Below are 25180 nucleotides of genomic sequence, written 5' to 3'. Positions count from 1 at the left end.
CTGCTGCCGTGGCCAGGATGCTGGGCTTGATGGACCCTTGGTCTTTTCCCAGTGTGGCATTACTTATGTAATTGCCAAAGATCTAATGACTACTGTATTGTTCCTTTCTTAACACAAGGATAATGGCTTATCAATTATATGCTATATGTCATACACACAAGTCTGGAAAAAGTCCAACAAGTCACCGATTCATTGCTATGGGAGTTAGCTGGTTTATATATATATATAGTTCTTATTTATTGCCTATAAAACACAAACATTGAATCAAGGTAGTTTATAAATAAAACATCTCGACATTAAGCACACATAGCCAGCCTAAAAAAAAAGAATCTTAACAGCCCTTCACTTACATTTAAATGACCTCACCTCCCACCCACATCACTGTCCTCTAGCTTAGATTACCAGCTTTCAAAGTTTACTATAATCTGTTTCCATCAGAAAGCCACATTGAGCCTGCAAATAGGTGGAAAAATGTGGGATACAAATGTAACAAATAAATAAAATCCTACTCTTTCCTTCACTGGAAATAAGAGTACATTTTAAAAACTGCTTGAAGCTTCTATTAATTATCAAGCAGTGGCACTTTGGAACACCGCCTAGGGAGTTGAGAATTTTGAAGCCCTATTTACAGTCTCTCTTTACTTATTAAAAATTTTTTTTTTAAATGATTCAAATTTGATCTTAATTTCAATTCTTAGGAACCATGTTTAAAAAATTTGTACTGTTGTATGTATACTTCTTATAACTATTTCAATCTGCTTTGGACCTTAGGGGGAGCTGGCAGCATGTAAGCAATGGATTAGATTAGAAATAGGCCCTTGCATGAATTGGTCAGGCTCCTGAACATTAGTGTTACCATGCTCCCTTTTAACTTTCATTTTTCCATATTGAATATCTATACCCTACAAGTGATTATTAACTTTGGTTTGCTTAGTCCCCAAAGGACTCTGTTCATGTGTTTGATTAAATGTAACCTAAAAACAGAGATTTCTTAACATGAATGCTGTCATGTTAAATTTTTGATAATAAAAAGTAAGTTATTTTGACAACTACAGAGCATCATGGACTGATGAAACCTTGTGAAAATATTGGCTACTGAAAGAAAGCTTGCAAAAATGCTCTTCCACGTTTGTTTTTAAGTAGCTGCCATATTGGTGGAAACTACAGAAGCTACAAGGCTATGAACTAGGTCTTCCATTTATGCACACTGCAAAGAGGGCAGTAGCAGGGAATACAACTTTACCCACACACAGGGCCGTGCCTAGGGTCTCTGGTGCCCCCCTGCAGACTATCAGTTGGCACCCCCCCCCCCCCCCCCTCCGTCTAGCAGAGCAGGAACAGAAGGGAGCACTTGCCGGACCTCAGAAAAAAATAGCACTGTATGTATCCCTCATTGATAAGTCTCTGACTCTAAAGTTTAGCAATTTCATTAAAGTAAAATGTATTTTCATAACACTTCAAAGATTTCCAACTCAAAATAGGAATGCTAATTCAAAATGTGCGCAAAGTCCTCTTAGTTTCCAAAGATTCTTTTTCTAATCTCCTTTGCACCAAAGGATATAATTCAGATCAAACATTTATCTCTGATCAACTATCTCAGATCAAATATTAAGGTTTCCTTGCTTACAGTCACTTAAATCTACCCAGCCTTTATATAGCTTATAGGATTTAAACACTCAAACTGAAATTCACCCTTTTCTATACTTCATAAACTTCAAGTAATCCTGAAATATTCAGATCCTTTTCTCACTAGAGAAATCTCAAACTTCAATCTCCAATCTCCACCAACCTCTTTTCATTCGTATTTTCTCATTTACCACATAATCAGGCACTCTTTTATAATTTCAGTCAACACACACAGGAACTCACAGCTGCATGTCTCTCTTGGCCAAACCGACGGTCAGTTGCTGTCTCACTCTGTTCCCTTCCCGGCAGATTTCTAACAGAAGCTGATCATCCAATCAGAGAGCTCTATTTGAATGCTGATTAACATACAGACACTGTAATGGGAATTTTCAGTCAGAAACACTAGATAAACCCTTCGTTTTTGGATCAAACTTCACACTTTTGATCAGAGCCATGACCTAACATTAAGGCTGTAAATATTTCCATCATTTTTTATCCATAAATATGCAAATGAGAACCTCCCCAAAACAGACTAATTTGCATATGATTTAAACAAATCTGAGCATATGACAACCAAGTAGACTCCCAGCACCTGAATTCTGCTATTAAATTTAATGCAAATACTTTTAAAACTTATTTTTAGCACTTTTAAAATTTCAGGTTCTCTTTAATTTGAATGCTGTTCAAGCTCTGAAGCTCACCCTGAGTGAGGAGTTATCCCCAAACCAAAGCATATATAGCAATCTGGTTGCATTATCTCAAATAACTTGAAGATCCTGCCTGCCTCAGTGAATACTGCTGCGTTGCTTTCACTTTCGGTTTGCCATGAAAAGGAGGGCAGGGGAGATAGGAGAATTGCAACTTCAGGTAAAAGATTTTGCAAGTGAGCGGAAGGCAGGGACAGCAGGGCAGCGGCGCCCCTCAAAGGCAGGCACCCCCCTGCCTTGCTTACCCTGCTTACCGCATTGGCACGGCCCTGCCCACACACTGCCAATGTGCCTTAAGTCCTGTTCTTGGGTGGCTCCTGTGTAATAGGGAGAACATGGAGGTTCATCCTGCATGTACACACACCTGTCTGAGCCATCCAGTTTTGTGTCAATCTCTTCAAATCATCCAAATCCTGGAGCGAAGCTGTGTGTCTTCAAGTATCCGTTCCTCTCGTCTTAAGCAAAGTGGTAAACACAAAAAATATAGCTCCTCGTCACAATAAAACAAGTATAAATGGCAAAATAAACACACTTCAAACACAAGCTAGTACTTTATTCAAATTACTAGACAATACAAGTAAACAATAACTGGTTTAACACAACACTTGAAATTTTCAACACAGGTTACCATTGTCGGCATCATGTAACGTACAGTACTTCAGTTCTCAAAACAGAGGTGGCTTATTCACCCAACCCACCCCCTCCCCCCCCAAAAAAAAAAAACCAAAAAAAACCCCCCAAAACTGTAGGTAAAACATTATGGTCCAATAAAAAATAAGAGTTGAATGCTCAAAAGCTAATCATAAATGCATCAATGGAAGAGCAATAAATACAAAAATATAAAAATTGTATTGCTCTTGAAAATTGAGAAACAGTATGTCACCAGAATGTTATTTCTTAATCAAAGAGAACCTCAATAGCCCCGAGATAAGTCTTAGACTTTTACAAGAAGCAACCCCTTAGGGCACGCTCTCATCAGCTCAATGGCAGATTGTAAAAACTGCAGTTGGAAACAACTCCCAAGGGGAGAAAAAAACCCAACTGCCATTAATAAAGAAAAAAAAATTCAAATATGGCTATTACTTAACTCAATTTTCAAAATGAAAAATATATATTGAGCCTTAACAAGCAGTTATTGGTACTAATTAGATTGAATTGGTATTTATGTGCCTAAATTTTATGCGCAGCACAGAAATGGGAGGGTCATGGGCGTTATATGGGGCAGAGTAGGAATGGTTTTGCGATACGAATGCAACTGGGGCATCGTGCCTAAATTTACATACAACCTCCTGTGCTTAAGCGCCAATATTTTAGGAGCCATATATAGCATTCACCCATAAATGCTATTTTATAAATTGTGCTCCAAGTTGGGTACTGTTTATAGAATAGCGATTAGCTTGGGGATCTGCGCCTAACTTTTAGGTGTGAGAATTTATACAAACTGAAACCTGGTGTAAATCCTCATGCCTAAATTAGGCGCAGATCTGAAGTATTCTATAATAATGTACACAAATTCGTGGAACGCTCATGCTCCCTTTTCAGATCTGCACATAAGAATTTTGTGCACGCATTTTTATAGAATAAGCGCCTAGAAAAATGCATGTGTAAATTCTAATTGTTGCTAATCAGTGCCAATAATTATTAGCACCCAAATATCAGAATTCTCATTAATTAAATTGTGCACGCAAGAGCACATGCCCAAATTTGAACACACAATTTCAGCACCATATATAGAATCCAGCAGATAGTGTGCAATTTATGCCCATAGTTTCCCTGAGAGCACTGTGAAATATTGGCCACTGTTGGAAGAGTGGGTGTGCACCTACATTTGTTAAATCAAACCTAAGCAGCAAAAGCTACATTAGATTTTGTTTAATTCTAATCACTGCAACTAATAATTTTGTGATGCTTTCTGGATTTATTAGGATCTTGAAAGTTTGTTGAGCAAATGCTATAGTGCTTTTTTTTTTTTTTTTTTTTTTTTTAAATCTTGTGAGGCGTTTCCACCCATTCATCCTTTATTTATGTTAGTTATTTAGATACTAGAAATTTGTAAAGGCTTGGTTTGGGAACATATTTTAGTGAAAAGTAGAACTTTGATAGATTTTTTTTAATTTTTCTATCCTGAAAACGAATACTTTATTTTTAACTACAATTTTCTTTAAAAAGAAACTGTTCCTCTGTACAAAAAAAAAAATAAAAAATGCCAATTTTCTTCATTTAAAGTAATGGAGGTCCACAGTCGGTTGTTTTTCCAAAACAAAAGTTGCAAGCTTGAAAGAATATTTTTCATGAGAAGGTCCCAAAGTCCCATCTCGCCTCTGAGCATCTGCAAAGAAGAAATGAAATGGAAACAAACCTATCAGTTCTGACGGACATTTTAAGAGAGTCATCTTTTAAATAGAGACACGCGCAGGAACAGAGTGTGAGATCTGGGCCCCTAACCACCCATCAAAAGTGATTAAAGCAAATAGAGACTAGAGGAGAGTTGGCTCCCCTACTGCTGTGAGCCCTCATGCATTGCCCTATTGTCCCAATGGTCAGTCCAATGCCTGGAGTGAGGAGATGCTTAACTGCGATTTCACAGAGTTTAAAGCAACTGATGCATATGAAAATTACAGCACTATCCCTCAAAAAAAAGGTTGCAATTTTGGAATACTTTTATTCAGGCATCAAATTCTTAATCAAGAAACATCAATAATCTTTATAACAATGAGGTCTGGAAACTAAAGGTCTTCTTCAAATGAAGTTTTTATTCATCACATAGCACTATGCAACCAGACACCAACTTTATGATTAAAAATGTGAAAAATGTTACCAATGAAAATCATGGAGGTTGTTAATTTATCTACAGCATCAATCTGGGAAAACTTAGCCAGCTCATCCATTTATGAAACAGTGGATTTAAGTCAGCTGTACTGATCTTAGAGAGGCTGTGACTTGTATAGCAAGGGGTCTACTAGCTTGAATGTGGACGGTAGAACAAATAATCTGGAGCTTTTATCCAACTTCATTGGTGAGGTTTTTTCTAAATGTATGTTGACCTTTTTATCTTATTTTCTTAGATTTTAGGTGTGTTGGCTGGGTGGGAGGGGCTGTTGAAATTATAGATAACTAGTAAAAAAGGCCTGTTTCCGACACAAATGAAACAGGCGCTAGCAAGGTTTTCCTCGTAGTGTGTATGTTTGAGAGATGGAGTGTGTGTGTGTCAGAGAGAGAATGAGAGACAGAAACAGAGACAGTGTCTGTGTGTGTGAGAGAGTGTGATAGTGTGTCAGAGAGAGTGTATGTGAGAGACAGTGAGTGAGTGTGCGCCCCCACACCCCCTCTCGCAGGTCCCCCCCCCCACCTCTCTGGTCTCAGGACCCCACCCCCACCTCTCCCCTGCCCCCCTCCAGCCATGCATGTCCAGCGACCCTCCTCGCCCCCTGCAGCCACCCATGTCCAGTGACCCTCCCCGACGCCCCCCCATGTCCAGCAACCCTCCCCTCGCCCCCCTCCAGCCACCCATGTCCAGTGACCCTCCCTTCCTTTTGCCCCCCCCTCCAGCCACCCATGTCCAGCGACCCTCCCCTCCCCCCCCCCGCGCATCAAACCCCCTCGCCACCTGCAGCTGCCACTGGTAACGCTGTCCGGCCAATGCTCCTCCTGTTGAGCAGCAGCGGCCGCTACAAAAAGAAAAAAAGCAATACATGTTTTTAAACCTGAAACGCGACACTGTAGACAGCTATCAGGCATTGGCTGTCGGCTCTGCAGCTGCTCCTCCTCTCACGTCGCTGCGCTCCTCCGGGGTCTTACTCCAGGGGCAGTGACATGGAGGCGAGAGGAGGAGCAGCTGCAGAGCTGACAGCCAATGCCTGATGGCTGTCTATGGTGCCGCGTTTCAGGTTTAAAAACATTTATGGCTTTTTTTTTTTTATTTTTGTAGCGGCCAATGCTGCTGCTGAACAGGAGAAGCAGCAGCGGCGGCAAAAGGTGCGGGTGGCGAGGGGGTTGATGTGCCCGGGGGGGGGGGGGGGGGGGGGGGGGGGGGGGGTTGATGCACCGAGGAGGGCAACAGCGGGTTGGCGGCAGGAGGGTTGTCGGGGGGGTGCAAAGTTGGTGGTGGTGGCAGCGGGGGTCGGCAGCTTTCGTTGAGTGCTGGTGGGTTGGCTGGAGCGGGAGTGAGAGGGGTGCTGAGTGATTGAATGTCGTATTGTGCAAAGGGGCGGGGCTGAGTGCGGCTGTGAGGCTACGAACACTATAGGGCTTCACTTGGACGGAGGCAGCTTCAGAACTTTGGAGTTGCGAATTTTGTGTGGGTGGGGCGGGGCTGAGGATCTATGACTGGTACTTTGAGCCTACGACCACTACAGGGCCTCATGGGTTCACGGCTTCAGAACGTTGGAGGTGGGATTTATTTATATAGATATGGGGCTGGTTGGTAGATAAATTCAATAAAAACATTTGCACATTGAAACTATATAACTCAGTCCTTTTGAGTAGGAGAGAAATAAAATATAATTAAACAGTTGTGCAATTAGCATACAAAAGAAAGCAGAGATGCATTCTGTATTCAATTAACACTAGCAGGAAATCAACATTGAAAGTTATTTCAGTTAGTGAGGAAACTTTTGAGCCCCAAGTCTCAACAATCTTGTAATGCAGTGGGACAAGGTATCTGCAGAGGATTCTACAGAACAGTTTGAATCCAAAATTGTGTCCATTCACTCAGTTTTTAGCCGTATATCGACTACCTTGCTTGCAAGAAAGGAACTGGAGGAAAGTGAACCAATCAACTGAGACAATCATAACATGACTATACAATTTACTGAGATTAGAATGATCTGAATTGATGACACAGAGAAGATACTTCAGAAGACTACAGAATCACTGTGTTCTATGAACTCAATATCATCCAAATCCATTACTGGAATTACAATACAAATGATCCTCTTGGCTTGCCTCTAATTAATGCTATATTAAAGCCAAGCATATTTACCAACTTTTCTAGTAGTAGTAGTGACCACCTTGAACAAACACAGATCAGGCCAAGGTGGTAGACCATTTACTGCTTGGTCTCGTCTTCCTTTCTTGACAAAACTGGGAGTGAAGTTGTGTCTTACCTGAAATTTTTTTCCTTTCATCCTACCACACCAATTCAGAACGTACGGGTTATGGCTACTGACCAGCAGATGAAGACAGAGAAAGTAGTTGTGTGTGATTCACCCCTTAAGGGCATCATGCAGCCCTAGAATGCTCAGTACAGAACACCACCGATTAATAGGATGTCTACTTATCCAGACTGGTGGTTTGTGTGTGTCTGTTGGTGTCCGAGTTCTTGCTGGCGAGTCAGCTGGTGTGGTGAGGGCTTTTGGTGCCGCTGCAGCAAGCGAGTCCTTGCACATCGGGAGGTGGATGAGTCAGTTGGGAAGTGTGGAGGGTCGTGGGAGAGAGTGCAGCACCCCAAGTTCTACATTTGCTCTTTTTTTTTTTTTGCAAGGTTAATTAATTTTTGAGTATTTGCTGCATCGGGGACAAAGACTGTTTGGCTGAAGTCGTGCACGGTGGCGGGTTCTAGTGTTGGTGGTTGTGGATAAAGGTTTGTCCAATCATCTGAATTTATAATTATCCAGACTAGCCCCTGCCGAGGATGGTCTGGATAATCTAAATTATACTAGCTTTCGAATAGCCAAACCTGATCCTGGAGGCACCCCAGCCAGTCAGGTTTTCAGGATATCGACAATGAATATTCATGAGAGATTTGCAGGGGGTGGAATATTCATTGTGGATATCCCAAAAACCTGACTGAGTGGGGTGTCTTCAGGACCAGGCTTGGGAACCACTGGGCTATGCAAAGGTGCTCATATTCACATTTCATCATTCATCTATTTCCCAGTGTTATACAGTAGCTACGTAAATGGAATTAGTTACTGTACTTAAATTTTGTCACTTTTACTTGTGAAGTAGGGTTCTAGGTCACCTCCCGTCTGGACAATTCCCACTGACTCAATTCCCAGCCATAACCCCCAAAAAATTACCGCCTAACCAATTCCCACCCTTAATCATGAAGCATCACTACCTGAAGTTTTAACTCCTCCCCTTTCCCCTTCCAGATCGTTCCCCCCCCCAAACATGCCATACCTCACCCCAAAAAATTAAACACAAACCAACTACCACCCACTCCCACCTGATTACACCCACTAAATAACTTATTCCACTCTCCAACACTGTCCCAATGGCAACCCTGTGCACTGATAAGACCATCTGAGATTTGCAGAATTGCAACATCATCTTCAGCCCTGATATTCATATTGCACTACTGGGGTCTAGAATACAATGCCCCCCCCCCCCCCCCAAAAAAAAAATACATTTACACAAACCTTCCACCATCCTGCCTGTCAGTGTATGAAAAAGCAGCAATGACAGGGGGCCTTGACAAAAGCATACCTCTCATGAATCGAACGACTAAAGGTTCTCCAGAGATGGCTTTACCCTCTATTAGATGATGGTAAGCACTAATCGCACTAAGGTGATTCCTTACTGAGTTGGTCTTGAGGCCAGACTCTGATAAGTGCAGAAGGTATTCAAGCAGGTTCTGTGCAGGACAAGAGCGAGGTTCTAGGGCCTTGCTCTCACACCAAAAGACAAACCTCCTCCACTTAAAAAAGTAACTCTTTTTAGTGAAATCCTTTCTAGAGGCAAGACGCGGGAGACACCCTCAGACAGACCCAACGAAGCAAAGTCTACGCCCTCAACATCCAGGCCGTGAGAGCCAGAGACTGAAGGTTGGGGTGCAGAAGCGCTCCGTCATTCTGCGAAATGAGAGTCGGAAAACACTCCAATCTCCACGGTTCTTCGGAGGACAACTCCAGAAGTAGAGGGAACCAGATCTGACGGGGCCAAAAAGGCGCTATCAGAATCATGGTGCCGTGATCTTGCTTGAGCTTCAGTAAGGTCTTCCCCACCAAAGGTATGGGAGGATAAGCATACAGGAGGCCAGTCCCCCAATGGAGGAGAAAGGCATCCGACGCCAGCCTGCCGTGTGCCTGTAGTCTGGAACAGAACAGAGGCAACTTGTGGTTGGTCTGAGAGGCGAAAAGGTCCACCGAGGGAGTGCCCCACTCTCGGAAGATCTTGCGTATCACTCTGGAATGGAGCGACCACTCGTGCGGTTGCATGACTCTGCTCAGTCTGTCGGCCAGACTGTTGTTTACGTCTGCCAGGTATGTGGCTTGGAGAAGCATGCCGAACTGGCAAGCTCAACGCCACATCCCGACGGCTTCCTGACACAGGGGGCGAGATCCGGTGCCCCCCTGCTTGTTGATGTAATACATTGCAACCTGATTGTCTGTCCGACTTTGGATGATTTGGTAGGACAGCAGATCTCTGAAGGCCTTCAGTGCGTTCCAGACCGCTCGGAGCTCCAGGAGGTTGATCTGAAGATCTTGTTCCTGGAGGGACCACAGTCCCTGGGTGTGGAGCCCATCGACATGAGCTCCCCACCCCAGGCGAGATGCATCTGTCGTCAGCACTTTCGTGGGCTGCGGAATTTGGAATGGACGTCGCAGGGTCAAATTGGTCTGAATGGTCCACCAGTGCAGCGAATTGCGGCAACTGATGGTCAGACGGATGACATCCTCTAGATTCCCGGTAGCTTGACACCACTGGGATGCTAGGGTCCATTGAGCAGGTCTCATGTGAAGGCGAGCCATGGGAGTCACATGAACCATGGAGGCCATATGACCCAGGAGTCTCAACATCTGCCGAGCTGTGACCTGCTGAGACGCTCTGGTCTGAGAGGCAAGGGATAGAAGGTTCTGCGCCCTTGCTTCCGGAAGGAAGGCCTGAGCCGTCTGAGAATTCAGCAGCGCTCCTATGAATTCCAGAGATTGGACTGGCTGGAGATGGAACTTTGGGTAATTTATCACAAACCTCAGCAGCTCCAGAAGGTGGATAGTACACTGCATGGACCAAAGAGCTCCTGCCTCTGAGGTGCTCTTGACCAGCCAATCGTCGAGATACGGGAACACATGCACTCCCAGCTTGCGTAGATACGCCGCAACCACCACGAGACACTTCGTGAACACCCGAGGTGCAGAGGCGAGCCCAAAGGGCAGCACACAATACTGAAAGTGCCATGTCCCCAGACGGAATCTGAGATACTGTCTGTGAGCTGGCAGTATCGGGTTGTGAGTTAAGCGTCCTTTAAATCCAGGGAACATAGCCAATCGTCTTTCTGAATCATTGGTAGAAGGGTGCCCAAGGATAGCATCCTGAACTTCTCTTTGACCAGATATTTGTTCAGGCCTCTCAGGTCTAGGATTGGACGCATCCCCCCCGTTTTCTTTTCCACAAGGAAGTACCTGGAATAGAATCCCTGCCCTTCCTGCCCGGGTGGCACGGGCTCGACCGCATTGGCGCTGAGAAGGGCGGAGAGGTCCTCTGCAAGTACCTGCCTGTGATGGGAGCTGAAGGATTGGGCTCCCGGTGGGCAATTTGGTGGAGTGGAGACCAAATTCAGGGTGTATCCGCACCGCACTATTTGGAGAACCCACTGGTCGGAGGTTATAAGAGGCCACCTTTGGTGAAAAGCTTTCAACCTCCCTCCGACCGGCAGGTCGTCCGGTACAGACACTTTGATGGCGGCTATGTTCCCATGGATCCAGTCAAAAGCCCGTCCCCTGCTTTTGCTGTGGAGGCACAGGGGGCTGCTTAGGCGCACGCCGTTGACGGGAACGAGCACGCTGGGACTGTCCCTGTGCCTGAGGAGCCCTTTGGGCCGGCTGGGTGTACCTACGCTTGCTGTAGACGTAGGGTGCAGCCTGCCGGGCCCGGGAAAAACGTCCACCTGCAGAGGTGGATGCTGAAGGCGCCCGGGAGAGCTTGTCGAGAGCGGTTTCCTGCTGGTGTAGTTGGTCCACTAACTGCTCGACCTTCTCGCCGAAAATGTTATCCCCCCGGCAAGGGACATCCGCCAGTCGCTGCTGGGTGCGGTTGTCCAGGACAGAGGCACGCAGCCAGGAGAGTCTGCGCATCACTATACCTTGGGCCGCAGCTCGGGATGCCACATCACAGGTGTCATAGAAACCCCTGGACAGGAACTTTCTGCACGCCTTCAGCTGCCTGACCACCTCCTGAAAAGGCCTAGATTGCTCGGGGGAGCTTGTCAACCAGGTCTGCCAGTTGCCTCACATTGTTCCGCATGTGAATGCTCGTGTAGAGCTGGTATGACTGGATGCAGGTCACGAGCATGGATGATTAGTAGGCCTTCCTCCCAAATGAGTCCAGAGTGCGAGACTCCCGCCCAGGGGGCGCCGAGGAGGTATCCCTCGAACTCCATGCTCTCTTGAGAGCAGAGTCCACGACCGCAGAGTCATGAGGCAATTGAGGCCGCATCAACTCTGGGCCAGAGTGGATCCTGTATTGGGACTCCGCTTTCTTGGGGATGGTGGGGTTAGATAATGGCTTCAACCAGTTCTGAAGCAGTCTCTCTTTGAGGACACTGTGCAACGGCACCATGGAAGACTCTCTAGGTGGTGATGGATAGTCGAGGACCTCGAGCATCTCAGCCCTCGGCTCATCCACAGAGACCACGGGAAAGGGAATGCAAATAGACATATCCCTGATGAAGGAGGCAAAGGAGAGGCTCTCAGGGGGCGAGAGCTTCCTCGCCGGTGAAGGAGTGGGGTCGGAGGGAAGGCCCACAGACTCCTCTGAGGAGAAATATCTGGGGTCCTCCCTCCTCCCCCCCACGAGGCCTCTTCCTCGGTGTCGGACATGAGCTCTTGCAGCTCAGACCTCAACCGGGCCCGTCTCGACTGTGAGGAACCCCGTCCTCGGTGATGGCATTGAGCGGTGGACGCCCGCTCCGGCGGGGATGAAGCTCCCTCCATCGACGGGGATTCCACCTGCGTGGCGGTCGACACCGGCGCCGCAAGTGGCGTCGGCGTTGAAGGCCTCAGCGTCGGGCTAGGGCACACCGGCGCCTCCATCAACGGCGCCGGGGGCGCAAGCACCCCCGGTGCTGGCAGAGCCTGACGCATCAGCCCTTCCAGGATCCCCGGAAGGATGGCTCAGAGGCACTCGTCCAGGCCCGCTGTCGGGAAAGGCAGGGGGGCCGGTGTGGGTGTCGGAAGCTGCTCGAGTCCAGGAGACGGTACCGAAGCACCCGCGGACTAGCGCAGCGACACCTCTTTAACCGAGGGGGAACGCTCCTCTCGGCACTGCTGCTTCCTCGGCGTCGAGTCCTCCCTCGAGGTGCCGGAGCTGGCAGTTCCGTGCGCCGTGGGCGATCGATGACGGTGCTTCTTGGCTTTCTTTCGGTGCCTGTCATCGGCGTTCGAGATGAAGAGGAGATAGAACCCCCCCGGCCTCAAGGAATCGGATCCGACTGGGTTCGGTCCCGATGGCCCTGGGTAGAGGGAGTGGCCGGGGCCGACTGCCCGCGGGGCCGCTCACCCCCGCCATCACCGGCAGGCCAGTGGGCCAACGGTACCTGTACTCCTGGGGTCGGTGCAGTCGGTGCCGATTTTGTCGACATCGGTACCGAAGATCCGGCCGTCAACACCGATGTCGTTGACGTCGAAGGGCCGGCGCAAGTTCCGAAAAGACGGTCCCGAAGAACTTGCCTCGCCACCTGTGTCCGTTTCCTTAAGCCGAGACACAAGGTGCACATCTTGGTATTACGCTCCGGGCCGAGGAACTGGAGGCACCAAGCGGTTTGCGAGATCTGCCGGCCGCACTGACCACACTTCTTGAATCCGCTTGGGACCTTCGAGGACATCGACGGAAAAATCGCGTCGGCGAACTCAAAGTCGTCGATGGTAGCGGTGAAAAAGCACACCTGAAAAAGAAAACGACCGCGCGGCCACAACGAAGCGCCCTCGCGGCTAAGGACAACAAGGACACTGTTTTTTTTTTTTTTTTACAATCAAAAAAGAGATACGCGAAGGAGAAAAAAGTCGCACTCTGGTTTCCGGGGCTGACAGAGAGAGACGATAACATGTCTCTCCAGCGCGGAATAGAAAAAAACTGAGCGGGAACGGTTGCGCACGGGCAGGAAGACGGCCGCGCATGCGCCGTGGGCGTGCCCTGTGTGCGGGACCGCCCGTGAAGTTTTCTTCCGGTTGGTGGGGGCTGCCGTGGATGTCAACCCAGTCATGAGAACAAGCAGCCTGCTTGTCCTCGGAGAAAGACCTGTACGGTCCATCCAGTCTGCCCAACAAGATAAACTCATATGTGCTATTTTATATGTATACCTGACCTTGATTTGTATCTGCCATTTTCAGGGCACAGACTGTAGAAGTCTGCTCAGCACTAGCCTCGCCTCCTCCTACTACTACTTATCACTTCTATAGCGCTACAAGGCATACGCAGCGCTGTACATCATACACATAAAGACAGTCCCTGCTCAAAGAGCTTACAATCTAAATAAGACAGGTAACAGACAGAACAATTAAAAGGCAAGGGGAATTAAGGAGGAGGGGATAAAGGTACAGGCAAGTGAGCAGTGGTGCTGTCACCCAATCTCTGCTAAGCTTCTGAGGATCCATTTCTTCTGAACAGGTTTCCTTTATGTTTATCCCACGCATTTTTGAATTCTGTTACCGTTTTCCTCTCCACCACCTCCCTCGGGAGGGCATTCCAAGTATCCACCACTCTCTCCGTGAAAAAATATTTCCCGACATTTTTCTTGAATCTGCCCCCCTTCAATCTCATTTCATATCCTCTAGTTCTACCGCCTTCCCGTCTCCGGAAAAGGTTCATTTGCAGATTAATAACCTTTCAAATATTTGAACACCTACCCTCTTCATATGTGTCTTGTACCACAAATCCCATACCATTTTTGCAGCTTTTCTTTGCACTGCTTCAATTCTTTTTACATCCTTAGCAAGATACGGCCTCCAAAACTGAACACAATACTCCAGGTGGGGCCTCACCAACGACTTGTACAGGGTATCAACACCTCCTTTCTTCTGCTTGTCATACCTCTCTCTATACAGCCTAGCAACCTTATGGCTATGGCCACCGCCTAGTCACACTGTTTCATCACCTTCAGATCCTCAGATACTATCACCCCAAGATCCCTCTCCCTGCTCTACATATCAGACTCTCACCGCCTAACACATACGTCTCCCGTGGATTTCTACTCCCTAAGTGCATCACTTTGCATTTCTTCGCACTGAATTTTAGTTGCCAAACTTAGACCATTCTTCTAGCTTCTGCAGATCTTTTTTCGTGTTTCCCACTCCCTCCGGGGTGTCCACACTGTTACAAATCTTGGTATCATCCGCAAAAAGGCAAACTTTACCTTCTAACCCTTTGGCAATGTCACTCACAAATATATTGAACAGAATCGCCCCCAGCACTGATCCCTGAGGCACTCCACTACTCACCTTTCCCTCATCAGAGTGAATTCCATTAACCACCACCCTCTGGCGTCTGTCCGTCAACCAGTTCCTAATCCAGTTCACCACGTTGGGCCCTATCTTCAGTCTGTCAAGTTTATTCAAGAGCCTCCTATGGGGAACCATGTCAAAAGCTTTGCTGAAGTCTAAGTAGATTACAACTATAGCACATCCTTGATTCAATTCTCCAGTCAAAGAATTAAATGAGATTCATTTGGCACGATTTACCTTTGGTAAAACCATGTTGTCTCGGATCTTGTAACTTATTGGCTTCCGTGAAATTCACTATCTTTTCCTTCAGCATCGCTTCCATTACTTTTCCAATAACTGAAGCGAGGCTTACCGGCCAAAGCCCCCAGTTAAGTATAAGTTGTCAGGTAAATGAAGCATTAAATACCTCTACACAAATAGGAAAAAAAGAGGCAACGTCTGGAAAGCAGTATATACTAATGCTCGAAGTATGAGAAACAAGGTTTTGGATCTAGAAGCTGTGACAGAAGAGGCAGATTTGCATTTAGTGTCTGTCAGAGACTGGGATATAGTTATACTGGGCTATAATCTGTTCAGGAAGGACAGGGTAGGAAGAATGGGAGGGGATTGGAATCTGAGATAAGTTGCTTAACTGGTTTAAGGGCTTTCTCGTCTGCAGATTGTATAGTAAAACAAAAGGGGGTCCTATTGGAGAGCTGGAGAAGTCCTTGTGGGGTTCTTCAGGGATCCCCTCTCTCCCAGACTTTATTTAGCATATATCTGCATATGTTAGGGATGGAACTTTCACAAGAGGGCTTCTCTATTTATAGTTATGTGAACGACATCTCAGTTATTCTTGTTTTCTCTTCTTTATCACAGGTGTCGAGATTGGTAGAAAACAGCATAACTCTATAAGCTCTTGTATGAGAAGGCACAAATTAAAGAATAACACATTTTTGATCTTCAATTATAAACCACACCTACTGCAAAGTCACATCAAGGCTGGTTATACTCAATTTCCACTGCAGCCTGCAACCAAATTACTGGGAGTTCACTTAGATCAGACGCTATAATTCAACCTGCACGTTTCAATGACGGTAAAAACCTCACTGCTAAGAAAGCTATGGTGAAAACAAAAAATATTTTGAGACCATTCAGTTTAGGTTGCTTCTTACTTGGAGCTCCAAGAAAACAGTTACAAAAGCAGCAGTCTATCCAAAACATGGCAGTATGCTTAATTTCTCTTTGCATAAACACAATTATATCACTCATCTATATGTAGAACTACACTGGCTGCCAACCTTAACAGGGGAATGTCCAAGCTACCTAATCTCATCTGGAGTATAATTCTACCATCAAGTGAAGAAGATCTATCAACTACATTTCCTTCACCCAAAGGGAGAAAAAAAAAAGTCAGTATTTATGCACAATTACTGGCTTACCAAGCCCCTAGAATATGGAAAGACATTTAAGTTTGGAAAACCTAAAAAAATTATACCCTATTTAGAAAACAACTTAAGACAACTGTATTCAAAACTTTTCTGTCTAAAATGTACCTCCTGTTATGAGACTGTACAACCCCCTACTGTGAAAAATTTCATCGTCTGATAGTAACTGTACATGTAACCACTTTTAATCCCCGAGGGACTGTCTTTGGTTATCTCTTAGGTAATCAATAGTAATAAAATAAAACATAGAAAAGAAAATAAGATGATACCTTTTTTATTGAACAATACATTTTATGATTAGCTTTCAAAGATAGCTCTTCATCAGATCAGACATAAACAAATGTTAATAACAGTATATACAAGTGAAACATCAAAGCATTCCAATGACAGTCTCACAGGAAGAAGGTGGAGTGGGTTAGGTGAGAGATGGAGAGCTGAGTGGATGAGGGACAGGGAGAGCTGGATGACTGACCAGAGGGTGACAAAGCAGTAGAATTTTATGGTTTATAATGAGCTAGAAAACCCAGATCTTAGTAAAGTCCTGTCTCGTGGGTGTCAAAATATTTAACCATTCTGTTATCAAAGGTCTTGCGTTCCTGTATTGTCTTAAGTTTCCTTTTAGTAGTCGAACCATAAAATCATTGACACAGTGCAGTGTTTTGGTTTTGTAAAGTGCTGTCCCACAGGGGTGACATCCTGGTTGGCACTGGCATTTTTCATATGTCTATGTAAATTAAATCTCTTCTTTAGCATCTGGCTTGTTACTCCAATATAGCACTCTTCGTCACACTTTTTACATTGAATGATATATACCACATTGGAAAATGAGAATGTGAAGGATTCCTTTATGCTGAATATTTTTCCTTTGTGAATGACTGTGGGATCCTTTGAAATGTTCTAGCATAGCTTGCAACTGGATATATTACAAGGATGTGTGCCACTCTTCTTTCTGAGTCTCTGTTGGGAGCTTGCTTCTCACTAGCTTGTGTTTTAAGTTGGGTGGCTCTTATCTCTTGAAACTCTATAAATGGCGTTGAAATCTCCGGTATAAGCATAAGTACATAAGTATTGCATACTGGGACAGACCGAAAGTCCACCAAGCCCAGCATCCTGTTTCCAACAGTGGCCAATCTAGGTCACAAGTACCTTGCAAGATCCCAAAAAAGTACAATACATTTTATGCTGCTTATCCTAGAAATAAGCAGTAGATTTTTCCCAAGTCCATTTTAATAATGGTCTATGGACTTTAAAACCCCGCAAAGCTAACCGCTTTTACTACATTCTATAGCAACGAATTCCAGAGTTTAATTACACGTTGAAGAAACATTTTCTCCGGATTCGCCTAGAAATCCAACGTAAAGTAAAGATAATATTAAAGCAAAACAATTGCAGGACATACAGGGTAAAGAAGCACTGTGGGTGAGTCTGGAAAGGAGGAGTGGCCAATTTATTTACACTAGTGTGATAACATGCCTCCTTTAGACAGAAAAGAGAGTCACAGATTTAACTGAAGTAATTCAAATATAGCTGTGAAAAGGGAAGCACTATTAATAGGTGATTTTAATATGCCAGATGTTGATTGGGTACTCCTACTGCAGGGTCTTCTAGAACTACTACTATTACAAATCATTTCTACAGCGCTACCAGCCGTACGCAGCGCTTCACAATAGATCCTGGATTCTCTACAGGGAGAACTATTCTAGCAGTTGGTAATGGAACCCACATGGGATGGACACCATATTGGACTTAGTGCTTATGAATGTGGAGAGCCTTTTATTTATTTTTTTTACTTGAAAAGTTTTATTAAAGTCAAAGCAAAACCATACAAACTATGAGCTGTTACAACTACAATACCCCCCAAAACTCTGAAAAATCATTTTATAACCCCCCATTCCAACTACCCCTTTAATTCCCCCCTCCCACTCCTGTGGCATGAGGTTAAAAAACCTTATGAGCATCATGTATAGTCCTCAGGGCCCAGTAGCAACCTTAGGATAGTGCTACAGACAACAACAGGGTCTAACGGTAGCACTTATATCATAGTAACATAGTAGATGACGGCAGAAAAAGACCTGCATGGTCCATCCAGTCTGCCCAACAAGACAACTCATGTGTGCTACTTTTGTGTATACCCTACTTTGATTTGTACCTGTGCTCTTCAGGGCACAGACCGTATAAGTCTGCCCAGCACTAGCCCCGCCTCCCAACCACCGGCTCTGGCATAGACCGTATAAAGTCTGCCCAGCACTATCCCCGCCTCCCACCACCGGCTCTGGCACAGACCGTATAAGTCTGCCCAGCGCTATCCCTGCCTCCCAACCTCCAGTCCCGCCTCCCACCACTGGCTCTGGCACAGACCGTATAAGTCTGCCCCGCACTATCCCCGCCTCCCTACCTCCAGCCCCACCTCCCACTACCGGCTCTGCTATCCAATCTCGGTTAAGCTGAAGATGTTTGCACCATTCTGAAAGTGTCTGGGAAGAACATTTCTGGTAGGCCACATGCTTTTCCATCAGTACCACCAAGTGCAGCTTTATATGCCAGGCTCCAATGGTCAGAAGGTGAGGAGATTTCCATTCATTAGCTACTACAAGGCAAGTCAATAAAATCTTTTGCTGATGCTAAGAGACACTAAACTCCTCAAACCACAAAGTCCTGGAAAATGATCCATATTGGTCCCCGCAATGTGCACCACCCTCAACCAAAATGTGTGGGTAATGGGGCAGGGCCACCATATATGGAGGCAGTAGCGTACCAAGGGCGGGGGCGGTGGTGGCGGTCTGCCCTGGGTGTCAGCGGGTGGGTTGGGGGGGTGCACTACTGGCGCCCCCAGTCCCCACCTGCCTACCAGCTCCATCGCAAGACGACCTTCTTCTCCTGCCACCCGGCACCTGACCCAGCCTTAAAAAAAAAATCTGTGACGCGGCGGCGCGGCGCCTGCTCTGCGTGTAAAGAAAGAAAAATCACCTCATCGGCCGGCCTTCCCTCACTTTGTCCCACCCTCGCAGAAATAGCGAATGATACATACCTGTAGCAGGTGTTCTCCGAGGACAGCAGGCTGATTGTTCTCACGACTGGGGTGATGTCCATGGCAACCCCCTCCAACCGGAAGAAAAGTCTCGCGGGAGGTCCTGCACGCGGGGCATGCCCACCGTGCATGCGCGACCGCTCCCGCTCAGTTAAATGACAAGCAAAGGAATAAGAAAGACAACTGCAAAGGGGAGGGAGGGAGGGATGGTGAGAACAATCAGCCTGCTGTCCTCGGAGGACACCTGCTACAGGTATGTATCATTCACTTTTTCCGAGGACAAGCAGGCTGCTTGTTCTCACGACTGGGGTATCCCTAGCTCCCAGGCTCACTCAAAACAACAAATAGGGTCAATTGGGCCTCGCAACGGCGAGGACATAACAAGAATTGACCTAGGAAGAACTAACAGAGTGCAGCCTGAACAGAATAAAAATAGGGCCTAGGAGGATGGAGTTGGATTCAAACCCCGAACGGATTCTGCAGCACCGACTGCCCAAACAGACTGTCATGTTGAGTATCCTGCTGGAGGCAGTAATGTGATGTGAATGTGTGGACTGATGGCCACGTTGCAGCCTTGCAAATCTCTTCAACAGTGGCCGACTTCAAGTGGGCCACTGATGCTGCCATGGCTCGAACACCATGAGCCGTGACATGACCCTCAAGAGTCAGCCCAGCCTGGGCATAAGTGAAAGAAATGCAATCTGCTAGCCAATTGAAGATGGTGCGTTTCCCAGACAGCGACCCCCTTCCTATTGGGGTCGAAAGAAACAAACAATTGGGCGGACTATCTGTGGGGCTGTGTCCGCTCCAGGTAGAAGGCCAATGCTCTCTTGCAGTCCAATGTGTGCAACTGACGTTCAGCAGGGCGGGTATGAGGCCGGGGAAAGAATGTTGGCAAGACAACTGACTGGTTCAGATGGAACTCCGACACCACCTTTGGCAGGAACTTAGGGTGAGTGCGGAGGACTACTCTGTTACGATGAAATCTGGTATAGGGCGCATGAGCTACCAAGGCTTGAAGCTCACTGACTCTACGAGCTGAAGTAACTGCCACCAAGAAAATGACCTTCCAGGTCAAGTACTTCAGATGGCAGGAATTCAGTGGCTCAAAAGGAGGTATCATCAGCTGGGCGAGGACGACGTTGAGATCCCATGACACCACTGGCCTGGCACCACTGGGAAGCTAGGGTCCATTGAGCTGATTGCATGTGAAGACAAGCCTTGGGGGTCACATAGACTATAGAGGCCATATGGCCCAGGAGTCTCAACATCTGCCGAGCCGTGATCTGCCGAGACGCTCTGGCCTGGGAGGCAAGAGACAAAAGATTCTGTGCCCTCGCCTCGGGGAGATAGGCATGAGCCGTCTGTGAAATCAGCAGAGCTCCTATGGATTCGAGTGACTGAACTGGTTGGAGATGGGACTTCGGGTAATTTATTACAAACCCCAGTAGCTCCAGAAGTTGAATAGTCCTCTGCATGGACCGAAGAGCTCCTGCCTCCGAGGCACTCTTCACCAGCCAATCGTCAAGATACGGGAACACATGCACCCCCAGCTTGCGCATGTACGCCACAACTACCACCAGGCACTTCGTGAATACCCGTGGCGCTGAGGCGAGCCCAAAGGGCAGCACACAATACTGAAAGTGCCGTGTTCCCAGACGGAATCGCAGATACTGTCTGTAAGCTGGCAGTATCGGGATGTGGATATAAGCATCCTTTAAATCCAGGGAACATAGCCAGTTGTCTTTCTGAATCAGGGGGAGAAGGGTGCCCAAGGAAAGCATCCTGAACTTCTCTCGGACCTGATATTTGTTCAGGTCTCTCAGGTATAGGATGGGGCGCACCCCCCCATTTTATTTTCCACAAGGAAGTACCTGGAATAGAATCCCTGCCCCTCCTGCCTGGGTGGCACGGGCTCGACCTCATTGGCGCTGAGAAGGGTGGAGAGTTCCTCTGCAAGCACCTGCCTGAGGTGGGAGCTGAAGGATTGAGCTCCCGGTGGGCAATTTGGCAGAGTAGAGACCAAATTCAGGGTGTACCCGCACTGCACTATTTGGAGAACCCACTGGTCGGAGGTTATGAGAGGCCACCTTTGGTGAAAAACTTTTAACCTCCCCCCGACCGGCAGGGGCACTTTTATGTCGGCTATGCTCCTGTGGATGCAGTCAAAAGCCCGTCCCCTGCTTTTGCTGTGGAGCTGCAGGGGCTTGCTTGGTCGCACGCTGTTGACAGGAACGAGCACGCTGGGGCCTGAGAAGGCCTTCGGGCCGGCTGATTGTACCTACGCTTATTGTAGGCATAGGGTGCAGTCCGCCGGGCCCGGGAAAAACGTCCACCTGTGGAGGTGGATGCAAGGCGCCTGGTAGAAGAGATTGTCGAGTGCGTTTTCCCGCTGGTGGAGCTGCTCTACCAACTGCTCGATTTTCTCGTCGAAAATATTATCCCCCCGGCAAGGGACATCCGCCAGCTGCTGCTGGGTCTGGTTGTCCAGGTCAGAGGCACGCAGCCAAGAGAGCCTGCGCATCCTTGGGCAGCGGCTCTGGATGCAACATCACAAGTGTCATAAATACCCCTGGACAGCAATTTGCGACACGCCTTCAGCTGCCTGACCACCTCCTGAAAAGGCCTGGCCTGCTCCGGCGGGAGCTTGTCGACCAGGTCCGCCAGTTGCCGCACATTGTTCCGCATGTGGATGCTCGTGTAGAGCTGGTAGGATTGGATCTTGGTCACGAGCATGGAAGAATAATAGGCCTTCCTCCCAAACGAGTCCAGAGTGCGAGACTCCCGCCCCGGGGGCGCCGAGGCGGAATCCCTCGAACTCTTGGCTCTCGAGAGCAGAGTCCATGACCGCTGAGTCATGCGGCAGCTGAGGCCGCATCAACTCCAGGTCAGTGTGGACCCTATACTAGGACTCCGCTTTCTTGGGGATGGTGGGATTAGATAAGGGCTTCAGCCAGTTCCGCAGCAGTGTCTCTTTCAAGACATTATGCAGTGGAACCGTGGAAGACTCTTTAGGTGGTGATGGATAATCGAGGACCTCTAGCATCTCAGCCCTCGGCTCATCCACAGTAACCACTGGGAAGGGAATGCTCACAGACATGTCCCGGACAAAGGAGGCAAAGGAGAGGCTCTCTGGAGGCGAGAGCTTCCTCTCCGGTGAAGGCGTGGGGTCGGAGGGAAGACCACAAGACTCCTCGGAAGAGAAATATCTGGGATCCTCCTCTTCCCCCCTCGAGGCCTACTCCTCGGTGTCGGACATGAGCTCCCTGACCTCAGTCCGAAACCGGGCCCGTCTCGACTCCGAGGAACCACGTCCTTGATGATGGTGCCAAGAGGTGGACTCCCGCGCTGGCGGGGATGAAGCTCCCTCCATTGACGTGGATTCCACCTGAGTGGTGGTCGAGACTGGCGCCGCAAGCGGTACCGGTGTCGAGGTTCGCATCACAGGGCCAGAGCCAGCCGGCGCTTCCATCAACGGTGCCGAGGGTGCAAGCACCCCCGGCGCCGGAAAAGACTGGTGCAGCAGCTCCTCCAGGAGGCCCGGGAGGATGGCTTGGAGACACTCGTCCAGGGCCGCTGTCGGGAGAGGCTGGGGGGCCGGTGTAGGCGTCTGTGCCCGAATCTGCCCGGGTCCAGGAGACGGTACCAGAGTGCCCGACGACCTGCGCAGAGACACCTCCTCGATGGAGGGGGAGCGCTCCTCCCGGCGCTGACGCTTCTCGGGGGCCAACTCTCTTGATGCCCCGGAGCTCCCGGTACCGTGCGCCGGAGGCGACCGATGATGCTGCTTCTTGGCAACCTTCTTGCGATGCCCGTCATCAGCGCTCCGCGGTACCGACAAGGAGGACGTGGAATCCACATGCCTTCTCGGGGTCGGGTCCGACAGGGTTTGGTCCCAATGGCCCTGCACAGTGGGACCAGCCGAGGCAGGTGGAGACCCACTCGGCTGCTCACCAGGATGGTCGTCGGGCCAAAGGACCCTGTACTCCTGGGGTCGATGCCATGATCGGCATTGAAATCGTCATCACCGGTATCCATGCCGAAGCTCCTGCAGTCGGCGCCGATGCCGCTGATGTCAACATTGAAGGGCCGGCGCAAGTTCCAAAAAGACGGTCCCGAAGAACTTGCCTCGCTACCTGTGTCCACTTTTTCAAGCCGAGACACAAGGTGCATGCACTGGAGGCACCAAGCATGGGTGTCAGATTGCGAGATTTGCCGGCCGCACTGACCACACTTTTTAAAGCCGCTGGGGACCCTAGATGACATTGACGGAAAAATTGCGGCGGTGAGGTCAAAATCAATCGATGGCGGCGGTAAAAAGGGCCACAAAAAAAAAAGGAAAAATTATGGGCGCGCGGCTGTGGCTGCGACGGCGGCGAAAAGAAAGGACAAGAAACAACTCGAAGGAAAGGAGACTTTTTTTCTTTTTTAACACGAGAAGGAAAAAACGCGAAAGCGTCTACAGTACACAAAAAACCCGCGGACAAGGCCGCAAAACCGGTTTTCCGGGGCTGACAGCGGAGAGGGACGAAACTCCGTCTCTCTCCAAGCGCGGAAAACAAGAAACTGAGCGGAAGCGGTCGCGCACGGCCGGTAAGATGGCCGCGCATGCGTGGTGGGCGTGTCCCGCGTACGGGACCTCCCGCGAGACTTTTCTTCCGGTTGGAAGGGGCTGCCGTGGACGTCACTCCAGTCGTGAGAACAAACAGCCTGCTTGTCCTCGGAGAACCTTCTTAACTTCCCCTCCAGTGGATCAGCAAAACTCCAAACGGAAAAAGCCACCGGTCTCTGATTACTCAATACCTGCAATCTGCTAAAATCCTGAAAACATGCTAATATATCTCTCTGAGGGAAACCCTTACGAGATCCCACGTGCCTGAACACCCTATTCAGCATTATAAACATAACATAGTAACATAGTAGATGACGGCAGAAAAAGACCTGCACGGTCCATCCAGTCTGCCCAACAAGATAAACTCATATGTGCTACTTTTTGTGTACACCTTACCTTGATTTGTATCTGTCCTTTTCAGCATTATCATCAGAGGTTACGTTGCAGTAGTTCCCTGTTCATCCATTTGCATGAGGAACATGCAAATTTCAAGAACTGTCTGAGCACAGTCCTGACATTGTTCCACTTCTCAGCCACCCTGAAACCAGAGATGATTTCTTCTGGACCAGTTTTCTAAATCTTCAACCAGGTCCATTAACTCTGCTCTCTCCTGTTTGTCTCAGGTATCTGATTTCTTCAGAGCAATGAGGTGTCTTTCTACCACATCCTCATGTTCCTCCATCGCATCTCTCCTTAGCTCTGTCATTGCCTTCTGCAGCTCTCCCTGCGTGGCTTACATTTCATATTTTAAGTCTGTGATCCAGCCCATAACTTCCTGCTTAGTTATGTCTTCTTCTACTAGTCCCAAGTTGCTTGCCAAATCTTCATCTTCTGACTCAGTGTGTGTCACCGCCATATTGGCCATGCAGTTCCCTGAACAGCAACTCACTACTCTACTGCGCTCCTTTGTCTGGTAAATATTTAAAGTGATCAAGACTTTTCCGAGTATGCATAACTGCTTTCATGCACTTGATAACACTACATAACCTCCACTGGGGAGGCAAAACAGGCGTAAAAGTCTTTGCTCCGCCAGAGCTATAGCCTTAAGCTACCATGTTCTAGCGGTGACATCACTTATGGTCACAGATTTCCATCTTTTTCCAAAATTGAAGGAATACCTTTGGGGGCATCTGCTCGACTTTGAATGAAGAGGTAAAAATAACTGAGTAACTGGTTGAGGAGACAATATGTGCAGTGTTTGTGACAGCTTTCAAAAACTAGCCCATTGGTGGCAGAAATGTTTGGCAAATGGTGGTGACATAATAAAAGAGCAAGTTTCAAGCACTGTTTTCATTTTTTATTCACTACAATATCTTCACTTAAGTTAGAGATGAAGGCCTTACTTTTCATTTAACACTCAGATGGATTAGCTCCACCTCTTGTGAACACTGAATATTCAT

The 25180-nt window shown here is 47.7% G+C and overlaps 1 protein-coding gene across 4 annotated transcripts in view; it reads right to left on the bottom strand.

Moving 5' to 3' along the window:
• Nucleotides 1-4013: 4013 nt before the first annotated feature.
• LOC115465071 (gametocyte-specific factor 1-like) overlaps nt 4014-25180 on the bottom strand; it is a 153901-nt gene continuing 132734 nt past the window's right edge. For all 4 annotated transcript variants that reach the window (XM_030195471.1, XM_030195472.1, XM_030195474.1 and 1 more), the window contains exon 10: nt 4014-4662. The gene's annotated coding sequence lies outside the window, so the exon portion shown is untranslated. The remainder of the gene's footprint in view (nt 4663-25180) is intronic.

The sequence above is a fragment of the Microcaecilia unicolor genome, chromosome 3 (genome assembly GCF_901765095.1).
Source record: "Microcaecilia unicolor chromosome 3, aMicUni1.1, whole genome shotgun sequence".
NCBI lineage: Eukaryota > Metazoa > Chordata > Amphibia > Gymnophiona > Siphonopidae > Microcaecilia > Microcaecilia unicolor.
This window is presented reverse-complemented; position numbering and strand designations above follow the sequence as displayed.